This window comes from Delphinapterus leucas, chromosome 9, assembly GCF_059928025.1.
Source record: "Delphinapterus leucas isolate spDelLeu-1000000601 "Yukka" chromosome 9, BTC_Dleu_Yukka2, whole genome shotgun sequence".
Taxonomy (NCBI): domain Eukaryota; kingdom Metazoa; phylum Chordata; class Mammalia; order Artiodactyla; family Monodontidae; genus Delphinapterus; species Delphinapterus leucas.
Genome location: NC_143137.1, coordinates 44,460,504 through 44,473,432, shown reverse-complemented (window position 1 = coordinate 44,473,432; position 12,929 = coordinate 44,460,504). Strand labels below are relative to the sequence as shown.

General features: G+C 41.3%; 1 long non-coding RNA gene across 1 annotated transcript in view; it reads right to left on the bottom strand.

Annotated features, from left to right (window-relative positions):
• Window positions 1–4,744: 4,744 nt before the first annotated feature.
• LOC149748397 (uncharacterized) overlaps window positions 4,745–12,929 on the bottom strand; it is a 32,964-nt gene continuing 24,779 nt past the window's right edge. Inside the window, exon 2 of the long non-coding RNA XR_016394304.1 lies at window positions 4,745–5,256. This is a non-coding gene — a long non-coding RNA (uncharacterized LOC149748397). The remainder of the gene's footprint in view (window positions 5,257–12,929) is intronic.

Here is a 12,929-nt window from a genome sequence, read left to right as displayed (position 1 = left end):
GAATTTCCACTACTGCCCAAGGAGGTCAGGCCAGAGGCCAGCCTTGCTCACAAAGTACCTACTGGGCTCGTATTCCCAGCCTGGGGCACATTGCACAGCCCAGTCACAGAAGAAGGGGTCAAGGTGCAGAGGATCAATCCACTCCTAAACAGGATTTTGAAAAACTGGGAGAGAAGGAATTAGGGGCTGCCATATTCATCGCCCACTTAATCCTAGCAACAGGACCCAAGGCCACTGCTGTTATTTCACTGTTTCCATTTGTAAAATGAGGCAACTGAGAATCAAAACCATGACTCAAAATCACACAGTTAAGAAGAACATTTGCAAATTCATGCCTGTGGTATTCCAAAGCCCACGCCTCACTCCTCAGAGGGTGGTCCTTGGACCATCACATCACTTGGGAGCTTGTTAGAAACACAGATTCACAGGCTGCTACCCAGACCTACTGAATGTGGGTCTGCATTTAACAGGATCCCTCAACGAATTTATTGGACATAAAGTTTACCTTAATGGGCTCCTACCAGAAAGGGGTAGGTGGATCAAAAACGTAAGTTTAGACTAGAAAAAAGATTTAGTGCGATAGAACAGGATAAGCCTCAAACTATATATCCAAATTGCACATCCAGATTAGTAGAATCAATCACTCTATCTTATTTCACCAACAGCAAACCCAGAAGCAGGAAAGCCAAGGTGATGTGGTGGTAGAACATGGTGGACAGGTAAGGCTTTGGAGCCAGGTGGACTGGGTTGAAATTTCCAGCTCTGCCACTTGCTGGGTGGCTTTGGGTAAGTTACTTGATCTCTCTGAGACTCAGTTTCCTGACCTGCACAACTGGGATAGCAATACACACCTTACCAGGGTTTGGGGAGATTAAATGAGCAAATGAATGTACAGTTCCTAGACATAGCAGATGCTCAATAAGCATTGGTTTCCTTAACTTTCAGTACAATCTGGGCTGGGTCTCACCTTTGCAAATGTGCACACTAGAAGTTGGGGAGATAAAGGGTTCTCAGCAGCCAGCTCTTTCCTGTTCTCTTGGGTCTTCTAGTGGTAAATACTAAGATTCCGGTCACTAATCAGACTGGCTGGACTGGCCTATCTTCCTTAAGCTTCAGGCTCAGCAGATTCTCTCATCTCTTTTAAGAAAAACCTGAGCAGAACAAGGTTCAAAGGGACATATCGTGAGGAACAAGGAAAACAGGCACCTGGGTGCAGTTCCCAGAAGTGTCTACTTTCGAGACACTCAAGCCGTTTTATTTAGCTTTGGTCCCCACTTTCCTCTTTTCAAAAGTCTCGGGTTTTGAAAGCAGACTTTTTTTCATGTCAGAGGCTTCGTGAGCTTTCAGAGCCCACAGTGTCTGCACCTGGACCCACAAAACCCAAGTCTGATCTTATTCACTCTGTGTGTATCTGCTCAAAGGCGTGGAGGAGTGGGAGGTGGCTGCCAAGCGCTACCTGCACGTGCGTCCCCAGCTGCTGCCCGGAAGGACACCCCCACCTACCACGCCCACTGCTGCATCAGTTACAGAAGCTGATACAATAGGTGTTCTTGGGACAGAGTATCTCCCACAGATGGAAGTAGCTGAGGGCAAGGGTCCCAATGAGGGTCCCATGGTCTGACTGCCTCAGGAACAGCTCCAGCACCAATAAAGAGGCATTTCCTTGCCCAATCAAAAAAAAAAAAAAATGATGACCATATTTTGTGGCCCCAAATTCCAAATGCCCTCCAAGTGTGAACAAGGAGAAAGAGAAGGGAGTAGGCAAAGCTATCACTTCTCCCCTGTTGCTCGGTGGTAACGATCCTGCAGAGGAGCTATGAGGACAGAGGATGCCAATTCACAAGAACCATGTGTTCCTCCGCAGCAAACAAGACTCTGCAGAACTGCAAAGGGCAGGATGTTCACAGTCACATGCCCGGATCCCTTAATTTTGTGTGGGGTTGTGTATAAGTGTGTACACACACACACACACACACACACACACACACACACACACGGCACGGTGGCTGAGAGACTGAATTTCAGAGTCAGAAAAAAGAACCCAACACCCCAATCTCAGCAAAGGGACAACTGTACTGTTTGGTTAAAGAAGTTATCGTAGGGATTGAGAGCGCTGACGATGGATGCACCCCTGAAGTTTAAAACTGCAGGAGCATAATGCACTGGTCGTCTTAGATTTTCCAGAGTCACTAATATTGGAGTCAGCAACTACCAGGTTTTTTCACTCCTGGAGTAAAAAGGGAGGTGGGGGGGAACACATTGTGATATATTCCTATCACATTATTTAATATCCAGCTACAACTCATTCCTTCTCTGCAATCCAAAAGGCATCTAGAAAACAAGTGGTATTATTACAAGGGCAACCTTTTTTTTTTTTGAATTTTATTTTATTTATTTTTTATATAGCAGGTTCTTATTAGTTATCTATTTTATACATATTAGTGTATACATGTCAATCCCAATCTCCCAATTCATCCCACCACCACCACCCCTGCTTTCCCCCCTTGGTATCCATACGTTTGTTCTCTACATCTGTGTCTCTATTTCTGCCTTGCAAACCGGTTCATCTGCACCATTTTTCTAGATTCCACATATACGCGCTAATATACGATGTTTTTCTCTTTCTGACTTACTTCACTCTGTATGACGGTCTCTACAAATGACGCAATTTCGTTCCTTTTTATGGCTGAGTAATATTTCATTGTATATATGTACCACATCTTCTTTATCCATTCATCTGTCAGTGGGCATTGAGGTTGCTTCCATGACTGGCTATTGTAAATACTGCTGCAATGAACATTGGGGTGCATGTGTCTTTTTGAATTATGGCTTTCTCTGGGTATATGCCCAGGAGTGGGATTGCTGGGTCATATGGTAGTTCTATTTTTAGGTTTTTAAGGAACCTCCATACTGTTCTCCATAGTGGCTGTATCAACTTACATTCCCACCAACAGTGCAAGAGGGTTCCCTTTTCTCCACACCTTCTCCAGCATTTGTTGTTTGTAGATTTTCTGATGATGCCCATTCTAACTGGTGTGACGTGATACCTCATTGCAGTTTTGATTTGCATTTCTCTAATGATTAGTGATGTTGAGCAGCTTTTCATGTACTTCTTGGCCATCTGTATGTCTTCTTTGAAGAAATGTCTATTTAGGTCTTCTGCTACAAAAGCAACCTTGATTCTGCTCTAAATTATTTCTTGATAAGTAAGCTATTCCCACATTTTGCTTATAATAACTTATCTGCAACAAATCTCACAACTGATGTTACTACCACAATTAAGGACAACTGCATTAGAGAATATTTACCCTCTAACATTGCTGTTGAAATCAACTGTCTTCTTTGGAAGAAAGGATGGTTCCAGGATAGCACAAAATTGTATTAAGGAGACCAGTAAATGAACAACAAATGCCAATACATTTCTGGCTTCCACTGCTATAGGACTGGCATATTTACACCTACTGTGTTTCTCCTACTACACACCAAGTGCTACAAGGAATCAGAAATAAATCCTGACCGTAACAAACTTATAACTTAATCTCTTTCTGGAACCAAGACATTGGCACATAATACAACTAGCAGATCAAAAGAAGTTCATGGCCATCAGTACCTTTTCTCTATTAAAGAGCACAGAGGGAATGCAAAGAGAAGGGATGATGGTAACGGAGTTGGGCTAGCAAATACGATGTTCTTTTCATGGGAGCAGCTCTTTAGCTATTCACTGAAGAAGACGAGGAACCTGGTTTGAGGTGGAAGGTGTAATTACCAGAAGACACTATATGAAGCGGTTGACTCCACCAGAGGCACCGGCAGATGAGAACACACAGGCCATGAGACCCATTCACCCTCCCCTCTTCCCCCCCACAGTCACTTGCAGAGAATCACAGGTTCATAGAATGTACTTCTCTCTACTTGAGTGGTTCTTATTTTACTTAAACCTCACAATGCAGTAAACCCTTACCAGGAATAAGAAAAGCATTTGCCTTGCAATGCTGGTCCCACCACTGCATCAGTCACATTATATAAAGAAATCCAAACCCCTATTCATCACTCCTTTTCAGAACTCATCTATAATTCAGTCCACACTAAGAACCTTCACACAATGAAATGGCTTTTACTGGGCGATTACGCATATCACCTGGATGCAAAAGAGAACACATTTTTCAAGTATATTTCCTGGACTCCAAATCCTGTCTGATTTGTTTATGAGGGAAGAAAAGGGAAGCTTACATGTACTACTAGCCATGTGGAGAGTATGAAAGCCTTATATAATGGAAAGAAAAATGAAAGAAGTAAAATTAGAATAACAGGGGGAAAGGAAGGGAGGAAGGCAGGCTGGCAAAATCATTAAAACTTAATTTCTGACACCAGTACGACTGCGTATTTCAAAAGTGAGTTTGAAAGACCCATTCAGAAAAAAGAATCACTTTTCTATACCACATCCATACCCAGACTGATTTTTATTTAATACAGGTGAGAAGGTAAGGACACGCCTCATGATGGAAGTGGAGTACAATACAAAAAGAAAACACCAGAGGACTTTGTGGGAAAATGCAGGACTAAACGATGAACAAGAACAGAGTCAACAGCCACCTGGGAAACCACAGAAGAAGATCCGCACTTCATTTCAGGAGGCAGCAGCTCTCACTTCTCTTACAACTAGAAAACTCCTCAGCAAGGAACTCTAAAGGCACGGGGCTGAGTTAATTCCCACCACGTGCTTCCCCCCCCCCCCCCCCCCCCCCCCCCGTGCACTTATCTCCCTGCGTCATCCTCCTTTGAAGCAAAAGACTCATTAATCCAATTCAAATTGCCAATGTCAGTAAATCCTTTGCCTCAGCATTTAAATGCCAATACCAATTAAATACCAACAGCAACTTAACTACTGATATGGTCTTCACTACATTCAGGAAATCCAGCCAGAAGTTTAGCGGCGTTACTTCCGACACTACTTCATCAATTCTAATTTACTTTGTGCAGAGAAATGAGGTAATTTGCTGGCCACGCTGACGCGGCATCCAACTGGACTGAAATAACTCCACAAGCAAATAAGAAGGAACAAACTGAGTTGCAATCCACCAAACCTGAAGGACGTTTTCACCAAGGCTTCCGGGCTATCAAGCTGAGGCAATTCATCAGCTAGGATTTCCTCCGGTGGCCGGGGGTCATGGACAATCGTCGGCCGTGGCTTCTCCTTGACATTCCCTGTGAGACCGTCGATGAGGGAGTTCCACAGACAGTTCTGCGACTTAGACCCTGAGGCATGAGGGGGAAAAAGGGGTGCAGGTGAGTTACCAACCAACTCCATGGCCTGCCTCGCCCAACTTGGGATTTTCAAAAGCAGAGAAGGAACACTGACGTATCTTTCATGATCTCCACCAACATCAGAGGGCTCCAAAAGGTTTTGGTCAGGCAACTTATGGAGTAACCAGGATTTTTTAAGTTTATATACAAAAATAGGTTAGTACTCTGAGCATTTTAACTCACAGCTAAGTATTGTGAATATATATCCTGTCTCATTTCAGTGGTAATCAACTCCAACTCCTGACAGAGTTGTCCGTATTTACTGAAGTATTTATTCAGCAACTGGAAGTATACAAAGGACAACCATTTTAGAGAACAGCAGGATATTCAGACACAAGTCTCCCCTGTGAACTCATCTTGCCTAAGGCCCAAGTTTCAAGACTGTATTCTGTGGAGACACCCACCCCAAAGAGGGCCCCCCGTCTAAGAACTAGAACCCACTACAGGCAGGTTCGTTCTTCTGGAAGATCAAGACCCAAGGAAAACTACACTGGATGTTTACCAAGACCCTACCCTACAAACACTTCAAACATATGAGATGAACATTAAAGGCAGACGTGAAGTAGATATGGTGCCACAAAATAGGGCCTGATCAGCCAGGTATTCAAGGTCAGTATCAACAGTGATAAGTTATATCCTTGATACGATGTGATGAAAATGGCACTTTACCTGCATGGTCTTTCTCCCCAAAATATATAACCCCAGAGTACTAAGCATGTTTCCATCTTCTGTAAACTTAATACTTTAACATCTGCCCTACATGCGTATCCCAGACAAGCCCTGTTTGGACAACCAGAAAATACCCCTGAGTCATCTTGCCTTGGCCTCCTGCCTCCGTCACCTCCCCCTTCCTCCCTCCCCTCCATTCCTCAGGAAGAGTCCCCCCTCCAAGGGGCATGCTTTTCAGATACCAGCCAACCAAACCAGCAACCACACCCCAACACCTCCCTCACCAAGCTTTCACATCCTGAGTCACTCTCCACCTGCCCCGATAACCCCAGAAAGGTACCAGACATCTAGGGACAGCCCCTATGCCCCAGAGCGCACTAAAATTATTCAAACTAGCCAATCCTAAGCCTGCTTACCTGGCAGAACCCATTCCTTCCTGCAGAAACCACAGTAAAGACTCTTGCCCACAGTTCCTCCCTCCCTCCACCTCACAACAACCCCAATGCTTCTCAGCGTGGCCTCCGTGGTATGACGTGTACCCCCTCTTTTGGGATCTGTGAATACTAACAAGCTATCTTTTCAATGGCAGTCATCCCCGATCTGTTGGCCTTACCACACCTAAAAATAATAAAACCCATTAAAACACTCAGTCTAGTCATAGGGAAAAGACAAATCCCAACTGACAGACACTCTGCAAAACATCTGACCAGTACTCCTCAAAACCGTCAAGGTAATCAAAAAACAAGGAAAGTCTGAAAACCTGTCACAGCCTAGAGGAGCCTAAGAAGACATGATAACTAATGTGGTATCCTGATGGGGTCCTGAAACTAAGAAAGGACATTAGGAAAAACTAAGGAAATTTCAATAAAGTATGTACATTAGTTAATAATAATGTATATCGATATTGGTTCATTAATTGTGACAAATGTACCATACTAATATAAAAGCTTAATAGTTGGGGAAATTGGGAATGGGGTATTTGGGAGCTCTTTGTACTATCTTTGCAAATTTTCTGTAAATCTAAAAATGTTCTAAAATTAAGAGTTATTATAAAAATACAAATAAGTATTAAAAATAAGTAATAAAAATAGTTATTATCTTAAATGTCTATGAGCAAGTTATATTTTTAAGGTAGAGACTGAGGGCATGACCACTATCATTATCCAGTTACCATTGGCCGGTGCTGGTTATCCTCTTCCCAGAGGAAAGAAAGCCTTTATCTTTGCTCAGATATACTGTCAGGTCTCTGAGTCATGCACCCACGGAGCTCTGTCCATCCAGAGGGGATTGGCTTTTTCTATCCCATCTGTGCAGAAGGAGGACCTTTTTCTAATTCACACAAAGACTCTTTATGGGGCATGAGGAGGTGGGCATGGAGGGGTAAGGAGCAGTGCCAGCTAATGCACATGCATGTGATCGGTGGGTAGAGAACATATTCGTATGCTCATGGGGATGCCTCCCTGATCAACCATCCACAGCCCACAACAGAAGAAATCACTGTAGTTCGTTGTGCCTGCAGGTTGCCTCTGCAGCTAAGATCAAAAGAACTTCACACACAAAAGGGAGCACCTCATGAGGACCCCTGAACCTTCACCAAGGACACCCATGGCTCCGAAAACAACTCTTTTAATGACCACAGTCACGAATGATCCTTGGGGGTGTACCACATCCAAACTGCTTTTGTGTCAATCCAGAGAAAATTAAGGCACATTAAGAGCAGAAAACAGAGCCCTCCAACTCCTGAAATGCAAGACAGCTTTTTCAAAGTCCTAAACACATATCTTAATAAGATCTGGTCCTATTAATGAAAGTCTGGTTTTGTGTTAATGAAGGTCTGGTTCTAGGAGGAAGACAAAAGCAGCAGCCTGTTTTCTTAGATTTGATCTAAGCAAAGACCTTACAATAAACTCCCTGCCTATTTCCCTTCATTCTTTCATTTACTCATTCAATATACAAATTTTGAATTCCCTCAATATGCCAGATTCCATTCTGGGCTCTTGAAATAGACAGATGAATGAGACTGGTTCCCTTGGGATGAGTCAGCCTATAAACAATCACAATAAATGGGCAATGCACCATAACTAAGGGACAAAGAAGTGCTCGAAGGGGCACAGGAGAGCTCCCCCACTCTGCCTCAGGGCCCTGGGGAAAGCCACACAGCGAACATAACGTCTGATATGGGTCTAAAGCAGGAACAGATCTTCAGCAGATGGGGAAGAGAGAGAAGAGCATTCAGTGCAAATAGCATGTGCAAAGGCTCCGCGGCAGAACAAAGCAGCTCGAGAGAGAGGACAGTGACCAGAGATAAAGCCAAATATTGGTTGTATAGGGCCTTGAACAAAATGCTAATTATTTTAGAATTTCTTCTGTAGGCAAAAAAGAACTAAATATTTTTAACCAAGGTTATGGTGACATGACCATTTCCATGTTTCTGAAAGGAAACGAGGGTGCTGTAGAGTAGTGAACCCATGGGGACTAGCAAGGCTATATGAAGAGGTCTGTGAATCCATTGTATCTGTAGATGCAATAACAAAGTCTATATATACGACTAATTTTTAAGTATATATAGATATGATTAATAAACTAGAAATTTATGTAAAAGCACTAATGAATGCATAATAGGTTTTTCATTTTCTCAGTCAGTGAATCAGAAGGGTCATGTGATTCAAGCTATCTGTCCATCAGGGGTCCCAGATGGACATGCAATAACACCTTCAGAAGTTGTACCAGCAGCTACAAAGATACACTGGCAAGTTTAAAAGAAGACAGCCGCTATGGAGAACAGTATGGAGGTTCCTTAAAAAACTAAAAATAGAACTACCATATGACCCAGCAATCCCCCTACTGGGCATATACCCTGAGAAAACCATAATTCAAAAAGAGTCATGTACCACAATGTTCATTGCAGCACTATTTACAATAGCCAGGACATGGAAGCAACCTAAGTGTCCATTGACAGATGAATGGATAAAGAAGATGTGGCACATACATACAGTGGAATATTACTCAGCCATAAAAAGAAACAAAATTGAGTTATTTGTAGTGAGGTGGATGGACCTAGAGTCTGTCATACAGAGTGAAGTAAGTCAGAAAGAGAAAAACAAATACCGTACGCTAACACATATATATGGAATCTAAAAAACAAAATGGTTCTGAAGAACCTAGGGGCAGGATAGGAATAAAGATGCAGGTGTAGAGAACGGACTTGAGGACATGGGGAGGGGGAAGGGTAAGCTGGGACAAATGAGAGAGTGGCATTTACATATATACACTACCAAATGTAAAATAGATAGCTAGTGGGAAGCAGCTGCATAGCACAGGGAGATCAGCTCGGTGCTTTGTGACCACCTGGAGGGGTAGGATAGGGAGGCTGGGAGAAAGACACAGAGGGAGGAGATATGGGGATATATGTATACGTATAGCTGATTCACTTTGTTATACAGCAGAATCTAACACAACAATGTAAAGCAATTATACTCCAATAAAGATGTTTTAAAATAATAAAAATAATTTTTAAGGTTAATTTTAAGTTACATAAATTTCACCTCAATAAAAAATATATATAAAAAGGAAGAAAAAAAAAAGAAGACGACTGTGGCAGAAGCTATAAATAGGATTCACTCAACATTCATTCCCAACTCCCTTTTTACTTGCCTTCCTCTTCCGAAGAGGCTAGAAAACAATATACTCAATTTCCCAGCCTCCCTTACTGCTATGGCTAACCATATGTTATAATTCTGGCCAATGAAATGTAGGTGGAAATCCCTGGGACTAGTGTCTCTGTCCCAATGAAAAAGTAAAGTCTCAACAGGAGAAAAACATTTTTGTCCCTTTAAATTTTGCCTTTCCTTATTTTCCCCTTTGCTTTTCTTTCTTCTTCTTACTGGAAGGTGAACATGTGTTAGAGCTACAGCAGCCATCTCATGACCATGAGGTGACAAGCATTATGACAAAAGCTTACACCTTGCATATGGAAAAACACAAAGGTGGAAAGAACCTGAATCCCCGACAACACAGTTGAACAGCTTCCCTGGTCTCCCTCATCTCCAGATTTCTAGATGTGAGACATATGAATACTGACTTATTACATTCTTAGGTATTTGGTTGTTTGTAGCCAAATGCTTTCCTAAATGTTATATGTGTGCTCAGCATATTAACATAAAGGTGTTCCCCATATCCAAATGATACACCCTCTATAAAGTACTAAGAACTGACATTTTAATAAATCCTCCAATTATCTTGTGAAAGGCATAACTACACTGCACAGTTTTCTCATGTTAAAATTATTAATTTGTTAAATGCAAACAGTTATAACACATTACAATTTTTATAGCTTATTTTGGCAATTCCTCACATTTTTTAATATTCTGGGGAACTCAAAAAATGGAAATGGCCTGGTTCTCTTGACCTTTGAGAACCCAGAGAACCATCAGTCTCATGGGATAGTCTTTGATTTGGTTTTTGTTTTGTTTTGTTTTTTAACTTGGGGGGGGCGGGGCGGGGCAGGGTCTTTGCTCAAAAAATTGTTGGGAACCAGCAACACAGAGGATATTCCAGTTGGGAGGTGTGCGTGAGCCTAGAACCGGGTGATCAACCAAAAGGCAAATTGGCCGTGAGAAAATGAGGGGTCTGGAAAAGCACAGTGATGATAAAGACAGAGAGAAACAGGTGGATTTAGGAGATATGCAAGTAGAATCAGTAGGATTTGGTAACTGATGGGGTGTAGACGATGAAGAGAGAAGTGGCAAGATGGATTGAGGTTTCTGGTTAAGCAGCCAGGTAGACTGTGATGCCGTTAGAAAATGCTGGAGGTGGAGCAGCTCGTGGGCCTGCAGTTGAACCATGCTCTGAAAAGCTGTATTTCAAGATAGAAAATATAAGCAAAGATCCCCTCCATATTCATGAAGAGGAAGCACACAGATGAATACATGATTCAAATGAGAATATTCTGTTTCAGCAAACACTTCTATCGTGACTGAGATAAGAAAATTTTTCACAGCAGGATAAAATGGGGAATAAATTACCCTTCTCACTGAACCCAAACAATAATTTTTAAAAAACTATAATAATAATAAATGTTTTAAAGAAGGGCAATATCAAAGCCCCAGCCCTGTCCTGGAGTGTTCCAGCCATTATCTGACTTGATAAAAGCTGTAATTTAAGTAGAACTTGGGCTCCATCCACAAGGATCTAATTATAACAGCTCATTAGTACTGTATCACCTATAACCTGGCCTAAGGCACAAACCCGAGAGAGATCCAGGAAGCTGGCATAACACGAAGTATTATAAGGAGAATTTTGCTATTTCTGTTTTAATCTCTTTCAGAAGGTAAATTATTGACAACAGTCTGCTGTATGTGAACAACACAGCACAAAATGGGAAGACAAGAATAGTGGATATGACTGGGGCGTAAGTCCACTGATACATGCCAACCATCAACAGAAGGGGATTTACGATTGTGCCCCCAATACTCTAGCACAGTGCAGAGCACTTTAGAGCTCTGTGCTGAATCCTTCAAGACATACAGAAGAAGCTTTTATTACACCGTCCCTGCCCTCAAGAAACTTTGGAGAGGCAGAAAAATGCAAGGTAACTACTGAGTGGTTCAGACTAGAGCCAGTCTTTGGAAAAATAAATCTGTTTTCCCCTACCCCTCATCCCCATCCCCTCCATAAACATTGTTAAGAAAAATGGTTAAAGACTTGAAATGGACAAAAATGTTTAGTGAATATCCTGTCTAACTCACCCATCTCAGTTATTTCCATTTTCTATTATCTTGTAGCTATTTCACAGTTCTGAAAATTGGAGAAAACTAATAGTAATGCAAATGATTTTTGGTTTTAGAAATGTAAAGTTGTCCCATGGAATGCAATTAATTATTGCCTTGTAGATATGATGCATTTTGCCAGTTTTACATCTAATAAGCAAATTCATCTCAGCCTTCCTGACGGATTTGTATATTTGCTCTTTGGATTCTCCTTCAAACCACTTGTAACATCTTACTGGTTTCTTCATCAATTAATGAGTTAAATAAGATCTTTAACATATATTCACTTTGGATTCTTATGATTTTTTTAAATTATCCTTTAGCAATACCAAAGACCTCATGCTGTCCATAACCAATATTTGCTGCACCCCTTGAGAAATTCCTATAATTAACCTAACCATACTAGTCAATTGAATTAACTATGCTACATATATATAATGAGCTACTAATATCCCAAAGTCTGTAAACTGATGAGGAGTGATTTCCAATATGTATGCTAAGTGGGGAAAAAGCAACATGCGTGAGTTGTATATTATGTTATCTAGTATTTGATAGTGTATTATGCTATCTCTGGAGTAAAAGATAGGGGAAATGTCTTTGCATATTTTTGCAAAAAGACAAACAAGAATAACAGACTAGAAACCATGAAAATGGTTATCTACAGGGGGATGGGTTGAGAGTAGGCAGAATACACTAAAGATGACAGAAAGACTTCGCATTTACAGATAGTTTTTGAACTATGCAAATGTTTTAATATTCAAAGAGAAAATCAAATCAGCAAGGAATAAAGAAATCCTAAAACTGAATACAAACAGAAACTATCAAATCTAACTGTATATCAAATTGGTAACATAACCATAATGGAAAACAAGAATTTAAATATCTTTTCAATACCGTACTCCAACTATACATCCTTAGAGACCAATTCTAAGGGCACACACACAAACATATACACTGCAAAGAAATCTTGAACTTCCATTAGCAGGTTTCTAGTCAGTAGTAATCATAAAGTAGTAATCTAAACTATGTCATACATATCGTAGGAAAGAGCAAATGAGCAACTGTCATGAGGGTGCAGGGATCCAGAGTTCTCACTTCAGGAGAAGGCAAATACAAGTAGGCAACAGGAGAATGTGAAGAAGAATCTTGTTGTTTAGGATCTGAATTAGAACTATTAGTATGAACTTA